Here is a 13,264-nt window from a genome sequence, read left to right as displayed (position 1 = left end):
AAACACAGTTGTTGTACAGGACCTACACACAATGGCTGAACTGCCCCACCTGTTTAGGAAGACGTGTGCTTGTTATTGGTAGATCATGTGAGGGGATGTCACCTTCTGCCTGGTTGGAGGGAGGTATAAAGAACGCCAGCAGTTGGTAAGCTGGTGCTAGTGGATATAGGTCACATGAACTAAGCCCCACCCACCAACTTGGCACTGCGCTTTCCTTTCTTAGATCCCAGAGCATTTCTCGCCTGTGCATCTGTGGTGAAGGGCAGATGAAGAACAGGGCAATTTCTGTTTTGGACCTTTTGGGGACTGGAAAGGACCAAGGGTCAGGTACGCTGCCCATCGTACACCAGGTAGACATCATAATGTGTCTCCTCACACCACAATCCATTCCCATCCTCTCCAGAGATGGTAGTCAAAGGCCCAAAGCAGCCCCGGGCACTTACTATGGTGAACCTGGTCTATATTTCCCATGCACCCTGGCAATGTGCATCTACTATTTGCATCAGCCTGGTCATGATGCATAAAACCCACTCATCGGTCACGAATGCTGCCAACATTACCAACATCATTACCAACTATCATTGTGACACACGTTTCATTGCCAAAACGTGGTTTACATCCTCCTCCCCTTGCATCTTCGATGTCCTTCTACCTCATGGCTACAGAATCCAACATACTGACCTCATAGGAAAAACCGGAGGTGGGTTGGCAATCATTTATAAGATAGACTGGCCATGCATGGTAATCATGACCCACATACACAGCTCCTTCAAATCTCTCTCCTCCTGGTTCCCCATATGAAGCAATGACTCAATTACATTATGCCTTATTTACAGGCCTCCCCAGGGGAATGGTAACGTCATTGAGGATCTTTCCAACATTCTCTGCTTTGTTACAGCCTCTGGCTCTAATAACTTCCTCCACATAAGCTTCAACAATGCCTTGAGTCCCAACCAGCAAAACATCCTCATGACTCCCTATTATCTCTGACTGACTTCATTGACATTAAACAGATCGACCTCTCCCCCACACACATCAAAATGACACATGCTTCACCTCATCATCACATCATCTATACTCATCTTGCTCTTAACAACCTCCCTCTTGACTGGACCCACCATGGCACAATCTCCCTTCTAATATCGCACACATAGATACCCCACAAAGACCATTCTAAAGGCCTTGTGATTGAATGCCACTCATTCAAGAATGTTCTGCTAGACAAACTACAGGCAATGTTCACAACATTCCCCAGGGATGCCTCAGCCCTTCTGTTAATATTTAACGACTTCATTATAGGAAAGGTGGACACCCACTAACTTCTAAAGTCGTGTTACACCAAAGTCAAACTGGCTGCACCCAGGTACACACCTGAGCTCGCTGCAAGCAAATGTTTGATCAGATTCCTTGAAAAGTGGTAGTGCAAGGACCGCAGCCCAGAAGATCACTCATCTTTGAAATCCCCATACAACCACATTAAGGGGCATGATCTTCAAGACTAATTCTGCAAACTACACTTCCATTATTGAGGCATGCTCAAGCAGAATCAAAGCCTTATTAGAAGTAGTCAAAATCTGCGCCAAGCCCATTTTTGTCCATGCGGTGTCATCTTCACAAGCAAAATGTGGCACAATTAACACCATTCTTCATTAAGATAATTGATCAGATTAGAGGTCCCATCAATGCCTCCAAACTAGACAGAGCACGGCTATCCTTCTCTCTGTGCACTTCTCCCCTGGACTGACACACCCTCCTCTCTCCTAAGAATCGCTCAGAAACACTTGCTTCCCCTAAACCTCCCGCTTACATGATCGAGTTCCTCCCAGACTCCCTCACTAACAACTCACTGGACAAGCGTTCAATGCACCCCTCAGTATTGTGAACTCCTCCCTCAACAAAGGTGTATTCTGAGACACACTAAAGACAGGTTTAATACGACCCTTTCTCAGAATGTCCATGCTTCACCCAGAGGACCTATACAACTACAGACCTATCACCTTTCCCATTCATCACGAAGCTTATCCAGAAAGTAGTGGTGACCCAACTACTTGTCAAAATTGACCATTTTAGCCTTCTCCATGGTCACCAGTCCAGCTTCCACCCTAACTGAAGCACTGAGAATGCAACCAAGCAAGTGTTGGACAATGCACTTTGAACCATCGACAAAGGGGGGCTCATGCCTTTTAGTCTGCCTTGACACAGTTGATCATTTACCACTCATCTCACTCTGCGCCAACAGATCGTGCTTCTCTGGTACTAGCCTAAAATGGTTCACATTCTATCTATCCAGAACAGACCAGTATTTACAAATGGGTTAATTTACGATCCAACCAATTACCAGTCATGTATGGGGTACACCAATGCTCTATCCTCTCATCAGTCGTCTTTAATCTAGTCATGAAACCCTTGGTAACTCTCCTAAATGACCCCAACATACCCATCCATCAGTACGCTGATGACCATCATCTGTACCTTAAGGTCAATGGCCCTCGGGACATTGCTCACCTGTGAGAATGTGTGGCTACCATTTAAACATGGAAGCCACATGCCTACCTCAAACTGAACCCCACCAATACTTTATCAATCCCCCCACCAAACAAATACTTGGACAACAATGGCTAGATGACATGTGCCTGCAAGTAGTCACCCCTCATCTATCAAACTCAACCAAATCCTGGGGCTTCATTGTTGACAGTGGTCTTTCCTTCCAAAAAGACATAGCCAAAAAGGAGCACACTACATGGCTACAGATGTTTAAACTCTGCAAAATCACCCCCCCACACATGACTTCCTCATGGTGGTTTAAGCCCTCATGATCTCACATATTGACGCGGGAAAGCTCCCTCCTTACTAGGCATATAGCTGCACACTTGGCCCCCTATAGGCAGCACACCATGCCTCAGTTTGCCTCATTGCAGGTGCTTGCCAATGTGACCATATCTCTCCAACACTGTGAGAGTTCCACTGGCTCCCCTTTCCCGGAAAAATCACATTCAAAACTGCATGCGTGACCTAAGAAGAAGTCTGAATCAGACCACCAACATACTTGGAAGCTAAACTCCACACTTTTGGAGACTCTTGCACCTAACATGGCAACACTCTCAAACGTTTGGAGTGTCAGATAGCGTGTAAGTAGAGGATTAGGGAGCAGTCCTTTCGCTGCCATGCCCTAACCATCTATAAATCAATCCTTGCAGGGTCTTGAAATGCCCTTACTGTCCTCCAGTTTCACAAAACACTAAAAAGATGGCTCTTTCAACAATACCTGCTGGATGAATAAAGATCCCTCTCTCGCTCCACCAACAGTATTGCACTACTGTATAAAATGCCAAGCTCAATGCTAGCACCCTCCTGTTGTAAAGCGCTGCACTGGTCTTGGGCTTGGTTCATGCTATTAGTAATAAAATAAAAAAAAAATACATATCATGGAACCAGAAGCATTTCTACCCCCCAGGTGTTTATGCTAGTGGCATCTCCTAACCACAATAGAGTGATAGAATGAAATTGCACATGCACACATCCACATGTTTAATGCAGCAGATACCACAGCACTCAAAGAAACAAGGATATGCATGTGCACTCAGCCAAACGGCAGTGGCACTGTGGCATCCAGCCTGTTGAGGCATTTCTGAAGAGTGCCATGTGCAAGTGATTCATAGGCGCAACATCAAACCCACATTGCCAACGGCCACATTACTATTGGCAGCATCATCATGGAAGGCTCGCAGAATTAGATCAATATCTGCCATACAGGGAGTCAAATCACCCAAATCAATGGTCGGATACTGGGTGAGCAGATTGCCAACACTTGTGCTGTGAAATGACTGAAAGGCAGGGCCCTGGCATTCTGGCAGTAATACGGCAACCACAAATCCATTCTCCTCCAACAACTGCTTAGGCAGTCAGCTGACTGGCATTACAGGTAGCCAGGTAGCACCTCTTCTGGCTGTTTTCATATTGAGATGTGTGGGCCCTCTCAACAAACAATAATGGTAGGATTGAAAGAAAAATCTATAATAGCACAAACTATAAGCAGAATTTCTTCTTGGGCCTTTAATAACAGGTTTAATTATCATCCAACTAAATGACAGTGATTGTTTGTTGCCTCTGAAGGATGAAGGGCGAGTTGTCCCTGACTGTATCGGATCCAGCGTCAGCCAAACAATGATGTATTTATTTTAGGTGTTTGAAATAGCGCAGGCACAGATCCAAGATGGAGTCAAGGGCTTTACAGGAACCATCTATTGTTGCAACTGCGTCTCAAACGTGTGTCGCTGTGCACAAATCAGCAAGATGTGTGTGGGGTCCAGTTAAGACCAAATTTGGGAAACCTTGATGGTGGTGGGATGGATGAGAGTGTAGACAAGTAATTAGGGCATAGTACTGTACATTTTTTATATGGGTAATCACACATTCACACATTAGAAATGTGTGGCACAGGCAGCTTAAGTGACCTGAAAGACATTGGCCCTCATTAGGACCCTGGCGGAGAGGGTTTTACGCCGGCGTAGTGCATGGCGTACCTCTCCGCCAGACTACGAGTTCCCGTAGCGCCATGGATGATTTTTACGCCTGCTTTTTGCAGGCGGAAAAATCCATGGCACTACGGGACTTGTTGTTAATTACGCCACTGTAATTTACGGTGGCGTAATTAACGCCTTCCCCATCCCCATTATGCCCTATGGGGCAAGAATGGGAATGGGGAAGGGTAAAATGGGGATTGGGGACTTACCGCCCCGCCAAGGTCGGCATGGGGCGGCAATTCCGCCAACCACCTTGGCGGAGTTGGCAGTTTAGCGCCATGGACCATGGTGCAAATTGCACCATGGTCCTCCGCCAAGGTCGTAATGAGGGCCATTGTTTTTTTACCGCTTGCAAAAGCTGGAATTATAACCCGGATCTCTGCGTTCCAGGGTCTCCAACACAGCCACTGCTCTACATCGCTCTTCCCGAGCTTCTCCATCGAGTGAACTAATCTACTGACTCTTTAAGGTCCCACGAATAGACATACATGTTTAATATTTCACAGCCAGACACTGTGACAACACAGTGGGAGAGCAGGCAGCTGACAATAGCGCTTTGCAGTCGCAGTCCGACTCTCAATCTATTTCAGGGTTGCCAAGGCTGGCAAATGTCGTGGGGAAACGAAGAGGGGGATTGTCGGAGGTGGGCAGTAGCAGGGGTAACCCTTAAGGGAGAGACAAAACCACACAGGATGTTTCTCGAGGGTATTGGGAAGGAGAAACCTACCCGTGGAACCTCTGGGTAAGAAAACAGCCACACTGGGGTCTAAGAGAAGGAAAATGTCAGATGCCTGCAAAGCTTAGTAGGGTGCAACCCATCCGCATGGAGAGGTTTGAGGTTCATGGAACTAAGCACACTGGGAGCTTTAGTAAAAAAGCCAGCCACATAAGAGTTAACACTGAATACTAGCTTTAAGAAACACACGGTAACATCCATGTTAGTTCTTTGAAATAGTAGTTGGCCCATCCTCCTCCTAAGCACACTTCTGTTTAGTAAAATATCTTTTGGGTGGTTCCTGAAGCAGAACGTTTCCATTTCCACCACTGTTCAATTCAATCCGGATAGGCGCAGCTATGCCCCACACGATGGCCAATAGGGACAGCACTATAACACAATGCATAACCCTAAAGAGCAAGAGTCAGAAAAGATTCTCTACGTTACGAATTGTGATTCTACATTTTGTCACTTAAGCACACATACTTAAGGTAAGATATGATTTTTATACTTGCACAACTAACAACTGCAGGGCTGTACGCAGGCAGTACAATGAATCACCAGTGAAAGCCTAACATTTCTTTCAGGCCTGTAGAACACGACAAATCGTAGTTCAAAACGACGAACCGTCAAACTAGGGAACCATCTCTCACCAGATCTACATTTTTTTATTTTTTTTATTTTGGTAACATATTTTATATTTATATTTATATATTTCTATTTTATTTTATATCTACATAATATACAAGGGCACCTCCACTTGCGCAAATGCATAAAAACCTTTTTGTTTTGATTCACCCTGTCCTAGCTCCTTACAAAGGCCGTCCCTTCCATTGTCAGTAGCGCTCTTGCCCTCGTAGTGTAGCCGAGGAATTCTTCTCGCCAATCTACCGAACTAGTCAGTACAATGAACAACCAGAACAATTGATTGGCGGAAAGATGGAATGCCAATGAAGAATCCAGAACCGCATGGAACAGGATACTGGAACGGGATGTCTTCTCAAGGTGTACAGGCAAGACCCCCAGACAGCTGCAATAAGAGCAATAATCACACTGATGCGACTCTATGCCAAAAATGCAGACATCAAAACAGAAACCAACCACTAACCTGTGCGGTTCTTCAGAATCTCCGAATCTCTGAATATCCCCAGGAAGGAATAAGAAGTAAGGTAGTGGCAAACCCAAAACGAAAGGACCAGGAAATCAATCCAGAAATGAAGGCAAAGCAAGAAGCAGGGTGAAGATCCAAGCTGAATGTCCAAAGAGCAAAATCTAACCCGACGGCACGAGGACGCCTAAAGATACATTAAAGGCAGTCTCTAGTCCGTGTACCAATGGTGCAGAGTTCCAATGCAGGAGAAAAAACGGTAAGCGGGAGACAGTACAAGTGAGTAGCAGGGCAGGTCCGTGGACGGTCCAAGGTCGAAGAGCAGGGCTGGCAGCAAAAGTACAAAGGAGTAAGCAATGCAGGTCCGTGGACGATCCAAGGTCGATGAGCAGGGCTGGCAGCAAAAGTACAAAGGAGTAAGCAATGCAGGTCCGTGGACGATCCGAGGTCGATGAGCAGGACTGGCAGCAAAAGTACAAAGGAGTAAGCAAGTCGGGTCCGGAGGCAGTCCGAGGTCGAGAAACAGGAAAACAAGGCAAAAGGGACAAGAACCTGGATACGAGAGAAAGCAAGCCGCTAGAATACAAGATTCAGAAGCGCTGGCAAAACGCACAGGCATGGCTTAAATAATAGTCACATGATCACTATACGTCTTTCAACATGTACGGGGAAAAGTGAAAGAAGTGAGAGGACGCCATCGTCTCCATGCCAACTTCCAAGATCCCGGCAGACGAGGTCTTAAAGGGACCGTAACCACCGTTCGTCGGCAAATACGAGAACCACAAGTATTAGGTCTCGTGGAAGCCGTGGAAGCCAGATAATTACGGCGTCCTAACACTGATGATTTCTGCCGATACTTGACAGTTTCCTTCCCCAAAGAGGCCCCCACATTCCGAGATTTCCAAAAACGGGGCAAGAGGCAAGGAACTTGGATGTTGTCCATGAAGGGCAAAGAAAGGAGAAACCTGTGTAGCAGTGTGGAGCGAATTATTATAGGCGAATTCGGCCATAGACAGTACCGAAAGCCAATCGTCCTCACGCTGAAAGATGAGACATCTTATATACTGTTCCATAGTAGCATTCAGACGTTCGTTCTGCCCATCCGTCTGAGGATGATAAGCACTTGAAAACCGAGCTTCAATACCTAAAGCAGCCGACAAGGCTCTCCAAAAGTGTGAAGTAAACTGAGGACCGCGGTCGGAGATGATTATAGAAGGAAGACCGAACAACCTAAACACGTTCCGCAGAAGGAGATCCGCCAGTTTAGGAGCAGTAGGGATCCCTTGACAAGGTACAAATAGTGCCATTTTGGTAAAATAGTCGATGACCACCCATATAGTATCAAAACCTTCCACTACAGGTAGTTCCACAACGAAATCCATGGAAATGGAGGACCAAGGACGATCTGGAAGAGGCATAGGTTGTAGCAAACCCACGGGTTTGCCATGTGATGTCTTACACTGAGCACAAACCGAACATGTATTTATGTAATCAGTAACATCCTGCAATAAAGATGGCCACCAACACCATCTTTTTAGTAGATCAACCGTCTTCCTAATACCTGGATGAGCAGCCAGAGATGAATCGTGACACCATTGTATAGCAGTACGTCGCGTCCCTAGAGTAGGCAGGAATATTTTACCCTGGTTATAGGGCAATGAATTTATGATCTCCAGTCTGTATTTGGCTACTTCTGGCGGATCGTTTCGAAGCCATTCCTGTATAAAGGACTTAAGTGACGGACGTAAAGAGCAACCACACACCACCTGAGTGGGTAACAAAGGTACACCAGTGGCGTGAGAGGATTTGGCGGGTCCATGTAGACGAGAGAGAGCATCCGCTTTAGAATTCTGAGAACCAGGACGATAGGAAATAGTGAAATCAAACATTGAAAAGAATTCATGCCAACGAGCATGCCGTGCAGTGGTGCATTTCACTGAGTGAAGAGCCAAGAGATTCCTATGATCCGTGAACACCTGAACAGGCACTTGAGAACCCAACAAATGATGCCTCCAAACCAAGAAGGCGTCCCTGATAGCCAACAATTCGCGCTCCGTGATAGTATAATTCCTTTCATAAGGCGTTAACTTTCTGGAATGAAAGGCTACTGGATGTAAACCTGCATCATCTGGGCAATGTTGGGACAGGATAGCACCCAAAGCAACATCCGAAGCATCAGCCTCGACTATGAACGGTTGGGTTGGGTCCGGATGCTGGAGCACCGGTGCTGAGGTGAAGGCGGACTTCAGAGAATCAAAAGCCTGTTGAGCCTCCCCATTCCAATGGAAAGATCTCTTAGAGCTAGTCAGAGCCGTAAGGGGACAGACAATGGCTGAAAAGTTTTGAACAAAACGTTGATAAAAGTTCGCAAAACCTAAAAAGGATTGCAACGCCTTCAGATTGTTGGGAACCGGCCAATCCAGAATAGCAGAGACCTTAGATCTGCTCATCTTGACTCCTTTGTTGGTGATGTTAAAGCCAAGGAACTCGACCTCTTGTACGTGGAAGAGACACTTTTCCAGTTTAGCATATAAATGATTGTCCCGCAGACGTTGTAAGACTCTACTGACATGAACAACCTGGGTTTTATGGTTGGGGGAGTAAATCAGAATGTCATCTAGATAAACAATCAGATATTGATCCAACATGTCATGAAAGACTTAATTTATGAAGAACTGGAAAGTGGCGGGGGTGTAACTTAGACCAAAGGGCATTACAGTGTATTCGTATAGACCGTATTTACTTTTAAAGGCGGTCTTCCATTCGTCCCCTTCACGTATGCGTACAAGGTTGTACGCCCCACGTAAGTCTAACTTGGAAAAGACCTTGGCCGAGCCGAGCTGATCAAGCAAGACTGATATCAGAGGTATCGGGTATTGGTTCCTGACCGTAACAGCATTCAAGGCCCGATAGTCGATACAAGGGCGAAGGTCTCCCTCCTTCTTTGGAACAAAAAACAGAGGGGAGGCTGCCGGAGAACGCGAAGGCCGAATGAAGCCGGATTTCAAAGATTTGTCGATGTATTCCTTAAGGATGACATCCTCCTTGGGTGTTAACGAATAAATCCTACCAGATGGTATCTTGGCCCCAGGAACCAATTCTATAGGACAATCAAAAGGCCTGTGGGGTGGAAGGATTTCTGCCCCACTTGCGTCAAAGACATCCCGATATTCTCGATACTCTGAGGGTAATTGAGTGTTAAGAACAGCCCCTATCGTGGAGGCGGAATCCATGAGAGCATGGCTTGGGCTAGAGGTTTTCTGAACTGATGTCAAACAGAACTGGTCACAATGTTCTGAAAGGAAGTTCACTTCCCCCGACTGCCAATCCAGCACGGGGTTGTGTAGTTGCAACCAAGGAAGCCCCAGGATAACTTTAAGCTGTGGGGCGGCAATCAGGTCAAAGGAGATCTCTTCAGTATGCCCACATTCCGTCCTCATGACCAAAGTAGCAGTTCGCTCAGTCACTAGACCAGAAACCAGGGTTGAGCCATCGACCGCATTCACGACCTCGGGGCAGTCTTTGGAAACAATCTGTATACCCAGCTCTCGAGCATAATCACCGTCAATATAGTTCCCCGTGGCACCTGAATCCAATACAACTGGAATCAACCGCCTACCGAGGGAGGTGGAATTAAGAGTGACGGATAAACAGTAAGGTGTAGACATGAGGGGGTTGCTGCAAGAACCACCCGGCAACTGAACCCCTTCTATTGCCGGGCTTTCGCGTTTCCCTGTTTCTTAACAGGTTTCTTAGTACATGATCGTAGTAAATGATCTGATGACCCACAATAGAAACAAAGACTGTTCTTTTTCCTGTGTTCCCTTGTTTCTGCTGACAACGGTCCCCGCAATGCTCCGATTTGCATTGGTTCTGAGGACCCGGTGGCAGGATTTGACGTGGCGGTCGTAAGAGGAGGAAGCGGTCTCCGTTCCCCCCTTCTCTCTGCTTGTCTAGAGTCTATTTGGAGTACCAAGTCAACCAATTCAGAGAACGCTGTAGGGATTACCGGTACCGTGGATAGAGTATCTTTAAGGGAATCAGACAACCCTTTGTAAAATAAGGATGCCTTCTTCTCCTCTGGCCAATTAGTTTCGGCAGCTAATTGATTAAACTTGGCTAAGTAAGCCAACAGGGTAGAAGTTCCCTGCTGTAAGGCCAATAACTGTAAGTCGGTGGCTTGTGTAGCATACCGCGTATCAAAAACCTGACTCATAGCCTCAATCAACGCGTCACAATTGTACAAGAGGTGACTGCCCTCTTCTAATAGTGGATTGGCCCATGCCGCCGCCGTACCACCCAAGTGTGACAATAAGAAGGCCGCTTTAGTGGTTGAATCTGGAAACGAGGCTGGCCTACATAGAAAGTGTAACCTACACTGGTTAAGGAAGGTTCGATAGGCCTTAGGGTCACCTAGAAACCGCTCTGGTGGAGCCAAGGGAAACTGAGCAGTCATGTACACTGGCCCAGTGTCAGAACGGGCAGGAGATAGCCCAGAACCCGATGCCACAGCGGGCGAAGGCGCCTCAGCACCGGTGGGCTGAAAACCAGCCTGCAGCTCATCAATGCGTCTTTCGGTGGCAGCATGGGCATTAGCCATTTCACTGCGTAGATCCGCCACCAATTGCATGATGCCTGTCAAAGACTCATTGGCATCCATTTATATAGAAGGCTTCTGAATATGTCAGTAGCGCTCTTGCCCTCGTAGTGTAGCCGAGGAATTCTTCTCGCCAATCTACCGAACTAGTCAGTACAATGAACAACCAGAACAATTGATTGGCGGAAAGATGGAATGCCAATGAAGAATCCAGAACCGCATGGAACAGGATACTGGAAAGGGATGTCTTCTCAAGGTGTACAGGCAAGACCCCCAGACAGCTGCAATAAGAGCAATAATCACACTGATGCGACTCTATGCCAAAAATGCAGACATCAAAACAGAAACCAACCACTAACCTGTGCGGTTCTTCAGAATCTCTGAATCTCCGAATATCCCCAGGAAGGAATAAGAAGTAACGTAGTGGCAAACCCAAAACGAAAGGACCAGGAAATCAATCCAGAAATGAAGGCAAAGCAAGAAGCAGGGTGAAGATCCAAGCTGAATGTCCAAAGAGCAAAATCTAACCCGACGGCACGAGGACGCCTAAAGGTACATTAAAGGCAGTCTCTAGTCCGTGTACCAATGGTGCAGAGTTCCAATGCATGAGAAAAAACGGTAAGCGGGAGACAGTACAAGTGAGTAGCAGGGCAGGTCCGTGGACGGTCCGAGGTCGAAGAGCAGGGCTGGCAGCAAAAGTACAAAGGAGTAAGCAATGCAGGTCCGTGGACGATCCGAGGTCGATGAGCAGGGCTGGCAGCAAAAGTACAAAGGAGTAAGCAATGCAGGTCCGTGGACGATCCGAGGTCGATGAGCAGGACTGGCAGCAAAAGTACAAAGGAGTACGCAAGTCGGGTCCGGAGGCAGTCCGAGGTTGAGAAACAGGAAAACAAGGCAAAAGGGACAAGAACCTGGATACGAGAGAAAGCAAGCCGCTAGAATACAAGATTCAGAAGCGCCGGCAAAACGCACAGGCGTGGCTTAAATAATAGTCACATGATCACTATACGTCTTTCAACGTGTACGGGGAAAAGTGAAAGACGTGAGAGGACGCCATTGTCTCCATGCCAACTTCCAAGCTCCCGGCAGACGAGGTCTTAAAGGGACCGTAACCACCGTTCGTCGGCAAATACGAGAACCACAAGTATTAGGTCTCGTGGAAGCCGTGGAAGCCGGATACTTGACAGTTTCCTTCCCCAAAGAGGCCCCCACATTCTGAGATTTCCAAAAACGGGACAAGAAAACCGGGGAATGTATGTTCTCATATGGTTCCCAGGTGCGATCCTCCGGACCATAACCCTTCCAGTCAACATAGTAGAGTCTTTTACCGTTCCGAATCTTGGTGTCCAAGATCGCTGAAACCTCATACTCCACAGCACCCCGAACCCTGACAGGCGGAGGATGGGAGGGAAGACGGGTATCAAGACGGCATGGTTTAATCAAAGACACATGGAATACTGGGTGAAGTTTCCACGAACGTGGGAGAACCAAACGCACCACTGCCGGGTTAATGACATACGATATAGCATATGGCCCGACAAAACGTGGAAGCAACTTCCTCTGACCAGGCAGGCGTAAGTTGCGTGTAGATAACCACACGTTCATGCCTGGGAGATACACCGGAGCGGGGATACGATGCCGGTCTGCATAAAACTTGGTCCTGTTCTGAGCCTCCAACAACTGTCTTTTAACCTGGACATGGGTGCTGGAAATGTCCCTAACACAGGCAAGGGCAGCAGGGTTGTGAGCCGGCAGTTCAGGGGCAAGAGGCAAGGAACGTGGATGTTGTCCATGAAGGGCAAAGAAAGGAGAAACCTGTGTAGCAGTGTGGAGCGAATTATTATAGGCAAATTCGGCCATAGACAGTACCGAAAGCCAATCGTCCTCACGCTGAAAGATGAGACATCTTATATACTGTTCCATAGTAGCATTCAGACGTTCGGTCTGCCCATCCGTCTGAGGATGATAAGCACTTGAAAACCGAGCTTCAATACCTAAAGCAGCCGACAAGGCTCTCCAAAAGCGTGAAGTAAACTGAGGACCGCGGTCGGAGATGATTATAGAAGGAAGACCGAACAACCTAAACACGTTCTGCAGAAAGAGATCCGCCAGTTTAGGAGCAGTAGGGATCCCTTGACAAGGTACAAATAGTGCCATTTTGGTAAAATAGTCGATGACCACCCATATAGTATCAAAACCTTCCACCACAGGTAGTTCCACAACGAAATCCATGGAAATGGAGGACCAAGGACGATCTGGAAGAGGCATAGGTTGTAGCAAACCCACGGGTTTGCCATGTGATGTCTTACACTGAGCACAAA

The sequence above is a fragment of the Ambystoma mexicanum genome, chromosome 4q (genome assembly GCF_040938575.1).
Source record: "Ambystoma mexicanum isolate Mex_15411 chromosome 4q, UKY_AmexF1_1, whole genome shotgun sequence".
Lineage (NCBI taxonomy): Eukaryota > Metazoa > Chordata > Amphibia > Caudata > Ambystomatidae > Ambystoma > Ambystoma mexicanum.
This window is presented reverse-complemented; position numbering follows the sequence as displayed.